The 7,500-nt window shown below is 34.6% G+C and overlaps 1 long non-coding RNA gene across 2 annotated transcripts in view; it reads right to left on the bottom strand.

Moving 5' to 3' along the window:
* LOC106488464 (uncharacterized) overlaps nt 1-7,500 on the bottom strand; it is a 31,091-nt gene that overhangs the window by 19,767 nt on the left and 3,824 nt on the right. The gene's annotated exons all lie outside the window — the stretch shown is intronic.

The following is a 7,500-nucleotide window of genomic DNA, read 5'->3' as shown; positions in this document are numbered from 1 at the left end:
GTAATGGTGATAAAGAGTCCAACTTACTTTGTTTAGTTAATAACATTAGGCCAGAAAGGATCACCTAGTCATTTCATGTTACTCAATACATTGCTAATATAAACAATGTCTAATTAACACTGACTACACATTTCCGTGAAATGACCAATTAGAACATTTACTGATTCTAAATATTAACTGTTAGATATATTTCCACAGGCATCCTCTGAACTGTAATAGTAAATTCTTCCAATTGGTAGGAAGCATAAAGACAGAATATGTGAGGAAAAAGCTGATTTTAAATAGTACAAAGGACATTTAAATAGTTAGAGACAGTGTATTAATAGCTGTTGTCTTCAGTAAAAGTTCCCACATAAAAATATTTCAAATGAAAATGCACTTTTTCATATAGGAGTATGTAATTCTGCACATTTATATACTCTTCTCGCTGAATCAAGGAGATCATACTGCATGTTTAAGGTTCATGATAAATGCATGTGTTAGCATTTTAATATTTTGACCCACACATTTAGTGTAATATGTATTTGTCTTCAAAGCTGATTTACTGACTACGATCTGTACTTGGTATAAACAATCCAACAGCATCTCTTATTTATTTTTGTTACTTTACTGATGAGTCAATAACTGCCTCCTGAAAACATCAGTCTGAGCGTGTACCAGTATTTTATAAAGTGACACAATCTGATGATGATATTGACAGCAACTGTGTTAAACTCAAACTAAAATCAAAATAGAAAAATGTAATAAATGAGAACAATATCTGCCTTGTCTAAGAAAAATTGCTGACACTGTAAAATTGTATTTTTAATGATTGAATGATTATGTCTTAAGCGATCATGCTTAAAAATTTGTCAGTTACATTAAAGTAAATAGCATCAGTATGTGCATTACCAGATGCTAATTAACACGAAATATCAAAAATACTGGAAACAGTGAGATACAGTTATCTGGCCAACTTAAATAGAAGAAATACATTAACAGGGCTGCAACCAATGCATTCAATATATCCTCATAAAAATTTGATACTGTAAAGGAAGTTGTTGAAATTATTGATATTAATAATTGTTATGCAGGTGTCTAAAATGACTGGTTGCTACATGTCTACACTGTATAAACTCTCAATCCAGCTCCCACTTAGATGAGCACAAATTTTGCCACTCAGTTCAGGGTTAGCTTTTCCTGTTCTTCTTATCTGATGGCCTAAATATTATTAATCTATACACAGAAAAAAAAAATTCATGGGATAAAAAGCAGTGTGAAAACATACAGAACTGACTACAGAGACTTGTTCGAGAGAATTAAAATGTAACTTTAAAAAAAATCTAATAAATAATTACCATTTGCTAAAAGTAAAATAAACAAATGTTCTTTTAGAGTAGATGGTATGCACTGAATGTGTGCTACATTGTCTTATCCAGGATATTTAAAAAATTAAATATATGATAAACTTTGTCTTATTGTAATTAGATTAATAAAAGAGAGTAATTAAAACTCTTATATTTTTTTCTGAGAACTAGAAATTATTAAACGATGCAGAAAAGAATCAAAGCTTTTATTTAAAAAATGATTCTTTGAACTGAACTGCAATAAATCAATAACAATGTTATTGTTCAATAGCTAATAATTATCTTCATATAAATGGAAAATATTGTTTGGGATGATTAATATACAATGCCGCATTATGCATTTGGGAGTGTCAATGCATAATTTTTAGTTCTAATGTTATTATGTAATTGAGAGAACATGTTCATTTGCCCTAGTAACTACTAAGATGCACTTAATAAAATGAAATGTAATAATACTTGTAATTTAATCTATTCATGGAAGTAATTTTAAAAGTCTACCATTCTCCTTAATGTGGATAACATTCATAATTTATAAAGTGTTGTGATGCAGAATTGACAATGCCATTGTTTTTTACACTTTGAAATGATTCTGCAGCCTTCATTATCTGCATACCAACCTCAGGATTATCAAGGGCAAACAAAAGATAATTAACACCAGAAACAGGCAAATGCAGGAGCTACTGAGTGAGGTCTTTCATTTAATGCAGAACCTTTGAAAACTGGGAAATGGAATAACTATTTAAAGCTTTTTTTTTTCCCCACTGCAGAAAACTATTTCAATATGTTTTCTTCTCTATGTTTTAAATGACTTTTTTTTGCTATAAAAGATAATATGTTCACTCCTACATACATTCACTACATGAATGTGTTAAAACAAGTATTTTTTCAAAGTACAGAATGTTAATTTTCTGCAGAAGATTTTTGTCTGGAACAGCAGACAGGTAACTGTGGTACAAATATTTGGATGCTATAGTTTCAGTTGCCCATAATGTATCTGTAAACAAATCACTTAACTTATCCATTTGTTGTACAATGCTCTAAGATAACAACAAAAATATCTACTTCACAAAGGTATTTATTGAACAAGGCATATTTTTAGGTGCTAAGATCTTGGAGGAAATACCATGTGTAACTGCCTGTAGTACTTTTGTACAAACACATACAGAACAATGGCTTGCTAGATCCTGGCACGCTATATTTCAAGACAGTGTATTTCAAGTGGAGAGAACCACTGAAACATTTTTTTTTTTCAAGGAATCCTGGCTAAGATCCCGTGTTGCACTCTAAAAATTTGCCATGTATCTAGTTTTTTCAGAAAATAATCAGTGAAGATCCTCCACAAAGAGAACCTTTTGAATGCAAGGCAAAGAAGTATTGTATCATTAGACTGTTATCTGTGAGTGAACATCCTTCTACAAATGATCCAGGCAAAGTCATTTTACCAATGGAAATATAGGACAGTGATATTCAGAGTTTCATACAATTTGCAAATGTTGATGGCAGTCCAACATCCCCGCAGCTTACTTAAATAAGGAATTCTTATTACAAGGGAATGTGATTATCAGCCTATGAGCTATGCATGAGAGATCCAGCCATTTGTGTTTAAATGCAATGTATATTACCATAACTTCACTTTTTAACTTTAGAACCAAAAATACCTGATAAATAACTGATCCTAAAATTATATGCCATCAATAGAAACTTGTTTGCATTCCAATGCAATAGGTTTGACAGAATTTTACACAGAGATGAGGGTTAACCTATAAAGATTCAAGTTGCAAAACTTAAACTAAACAAGTTAAAATGTATCATGTGCCCTTGATGTAATAGAGAATACAAGTTCCTTTATATAGTTCTGTTTATTTAAAGTTTCTTGTTCTTCCATTTAACTTCCCACCCACTATGAAGTATTACTGAAGAAAAACAAGGCATACTCTCTACTATATGACAGCTTAATTTAGATATAATTTTATAGAATGCAGTATCTTTTTATTTACATGCAGGAAAAGACTATCAAGGCAGAAGCAACCTGACATCAGACGGCCCAGAAAAGTGTGCACCACGCCAGGTAGTGTTAGTGGACATCTGAAGTCTCTGTTAACAACTGTGCCTTATAAATCCATACCTGTCCTTCTTGAAACAGGAAAGACAATCTCTGTTTAGAAAGTCCAGAGGACATATGCAAATAGAACACATAATGCAGAGCTGCTGCATTACAGAGACACTTTGGTAAAGTGTTGCTTTAAACTTCTAAATAATAATAGCAACAGCAATAATAAAATATATTTCCTAATCTTCACAGATATTACGAGTCTCTTTTTCTCAAAAGTTTTCTCTAGAGCTACCTTGCACAGTTTTATGAACAGCACCTTTTAAGTGTCTGTGGTGTTCATGGTTTTATTTTAAAAGCTTACTGTAGACTAGGATTTGCACAGATTTGTGGTAAATAAGGAGAAATACTTAATGCTTAGCAGTCACAGTGAGCCAAAATAGCATACACACTTCTTATTCAGATATTTTTAAACAGAATGTGTCTTTACACTGTATTTAATATTGTGTCGTTGCTGAAAAGTTACATTTTTGATGCATTTATTTTACCAAAAGATTTTTTTTTTTTAATTTATGCAGTTCTTTCTGGAATGCAACAGTAGTTAAAAGATCTCAGTCTGCATGTAAAACTCCCATTTACATCAATGGGAATTTTGCGATGCATTGAGGACAACAGACAGTTTATGGTATTCTAACAATTATATAATAAAATGCATATATTAAAGGGTGTGAATGATAGTACATGAATATCATGGTTTTATATGTGCATGTGTGTATGTGTCTGTGCCAGAGTTGAAATTTGTTTGTCAGCATTTGGGAACATGATAGATAGTTACTAGATTACTAGAATTAAGTGATTACTTTTGTCTGATGTCCTTTATGAGAGAATACAAGACTGACTTCTCAGCTGCTGAGCTACTTAATGTAACCTCCCAACCCAGAGAGCTGCTTTAGCTATATAGAGGCTCATATGCAACAGATCTATGTTATAACTTGAAGTGGGTTACAGTATTCCTTCTGACATGTATGAGCATATTAAGAGCTTTATGATACACATGCAGGAGAGAACCATAAGCATCTTTCTGTCACGGTGGTAGGTCCCAGGCAAACTGAGCAGCTCCAGGGCTGTTGGACCCTGCATGGACAAAGGCCTCAGACAACAGAGCTGAAAGATTAATCAGAGCTGAAAGATTCCTGTGACCAGGCAGGGCCCCTGCAGAAAGCACCGTATGTAAGGATGAACGGCCTTCGGTTAGGCCTATGCTTGTAGTACATTTTGTGGAACCTTGAAAAAAAGGGTAAAGAAAGGCAGCAAGGCCCTCAAAATTTAAACTAAACAAGTTAAAATGTATCAGTCAGGATAGGAATATCAAACAGTATATCTCCCTTGCAGATATTTATGAAAATACATGCACTACAAATGCATACACCATACAAACTTTTTGCCCAAGGATGAAGTAACAGTAGATAATAAATCTCTTTCAGAAATAAATGCCTTTGCGTTATGTTAAAACTATGTTTTCCCTTTCTGGCACTGAATCAAGAAAGAATTCTCTATTTCAAGTTGGATTATGTATGGTAAGGAAGCACCACTCCCCCAACAGTACTGCCTAAGCTTCACCTGCTGTTTAAAGTGATCAGAAGATGGATGAATAGAGTGCCCAAGTTCTTCAGCATCTCAGGATTCCTGTTTGTCACCTGCATAACCCCAGACAACATGGAATTATTGGGATGTTTAGTGCCCTAGCAAAGCCATGAGTGCTCTACTGGCTAGATGCTTGCTGTGTGCTATGTCCTGCCTGCTTCAAAGGCCCTTCACCCTTCTGCCTTTAGTTTGCAGATCTCTCCTGGAATACATTTAAACTATGAGGTCAGCTTCAATATATGGTTCTCCTTATGGTTCAATTAACAGCTTAGGAGAATCAGAATAAATACACATTTGTTTTGATTTTTCTGGATGAAGTTATGCTTCTGGTTCTTCAATAGCAGGACTTAATGCTTGAATAATTATAACATGCACAAGATTTCCAAAACTGCGTACCCAATGACCATAACGGCCAAAAAATATACAGTACCTGCATGAACAAAGAAGTGGGTAGGTGATCTGCCTGTGTGTGCAGTTATAGTAACAGTTGTTTGTACACATTGCATGAATGTGGTTTTATGTATGCAATTATGGAAATCAAAGCCCTGGCTTGGATTGAGGAATGTAGATACCTCCCTAACTGAAACTGGTGCCAGCTCTACTCTATACTTCTAACTGACTGAAGAGCTTTTAAACCTCTTTTACTACATTGATTCTTCTAGCTGTCCATGCACACACTGTGTCTTATAATATTATTCAATTGATCTACAGTTGTGAGGGCCAAAGTGGATCTCCAGAGAGAGGGAGAATAATTGCCCAAATTTATCAGTCATGTCAGATAAATGTCTACAACTCAGGGAGAACTCTTGTGAGTGGAGTTGGAGAAAGGAGTAATCTGGAACTCTTTTGAGTGTCTCATTGATGTGAGAATAGACCGAAGAAGCCCTTGTTTGGTGGTCCAATTGTTCAGTGAACACACACTGTCGAAGTTACTGAAGCATATCCATTAATCTGTGTGCTACATGCTGAATAAAGGGATGAAAAATGCTTGATTCAAACCACAAAATGATTTATTTGAGTTAAAGCTGGTTTTCTGAATCTGCAGTGGTTTGCTAGAACATATTTTGTGTCCAAAAATTCTCAATCAACACTTTTGTGGAATTCTTCTTTTGTGTGTATTTAATCTGTAATCTGAAAGAGAATTTCAAGTTCAAAAAATGTAGCTATTAGTTCTGCTCTGAGTCTGTCAAATAAGGAAAACTATACCAAACCTTAACTTTGTCTGTGAACTTACAACAAAGTTTGGCAATGGAAAAATAGGGTTTGCTTTTGCCAGACCTAAAACATAAATTCCTTTAACTTAAAGAAACTAATTTTGCCACCATTTCAAAAAGAATGGAAAGTATTTGCTCAACTCACAAGGAGAAAGAGAATAATGTCAACTACTGCATGGATAAGTGTTTAATTACACTTCCTGCGGAAAAAAAAGACTGAAAACACTACAAGTGAAAAATGTCGTTTTAGTATAATAATTTCCAGTTTCTTTAAGAAACTCATTTTCTGACTAGATAAGCAATGGTGGAAGATACATTTTAAACTTAGTTGCTTTTAACACTAGTGCCAACACCTCAAAGATGATTTGGCAGTTAACTCCCCTGAAGACTCTGGGCCAAGCATCTTATGTTTAAGTATTTATGTCTAAGTAATATAACAGACCTAAGGAATGAATATATCTACCAATGCTAAGAGGATTGAAGAGGACCGTTCCTAACAGTTTATTAAGATAATAATAACACTGATATGGCTTGGATTTTTCACTACACACACACACACACACACACACACACACACACACAAGAATGCAGTTAGAAATTCTCTTCATTAGTAATCTTTATGGATAGTGATGTGCACTTTAGATTGTGCAGTAAGCAATAATTTCATAGGTCCTATGAGAGGTACATATCTGACTCACTTTTCTATGTATTCAGTGCTAGAGGTGGACATTGTATTACTTCTAGTGGATTTATTCTTTACCTCTGAAAAATAGATATGTTTAACAATCCAGATCATGTTCCAATTTTAGAGTTTCATGTTACTGGATCAGAAAAAGAACTGGGCCAACCCAGTGGAAACTGGTAAGCATATTCATCCTTTTCAGTTCAACGAGATATATAATATTAATTTCCTGCTCTTCAGCCTTGCTCTGAGGTATGGCAAAAGATATTTACACTCCAGATGAGACCAGACTTCTCTGTGAAGAGGACTGATCCTCCTTCCCCACTTCCTCTGAGAGATGAACTTCAACTGGCATCTTTTATTCCCCCGGAGGGTCAGATCCAATAACAGACTCAGGCACTTCCAAGCTGCAGGACCTAGTTTTAGGTGCCTTGTTGCCAGTGTGGAATTCAGAATTATGCTTAAACGCTGTGGTTCCCAATAAAGTCCGTAGGGAGGGTGAGCCACCTCAGAATAAAAAAACAAATCAAAATGGCACTCTAAGGAAGGAGCAGGCAAGTCACC

Source organism: Apteryx mantelli, chromosome 1 (assembly GCF_036417845.1).
Source record: "Apteryx mantelli isolate bAptMan1 chromosome 1, bAptMan1.hap1, whole genome shotgun sequence".
NCBI classification, from domain to species: Eukaryota; Metazoa; Chordata; class Aves; order Apterygiformes; family Apterygidae; genus Apteryx; species Apteryx mantelli.
This window is presented reverse-complemented; position numbering and strand designations above follow the sequence as displayed.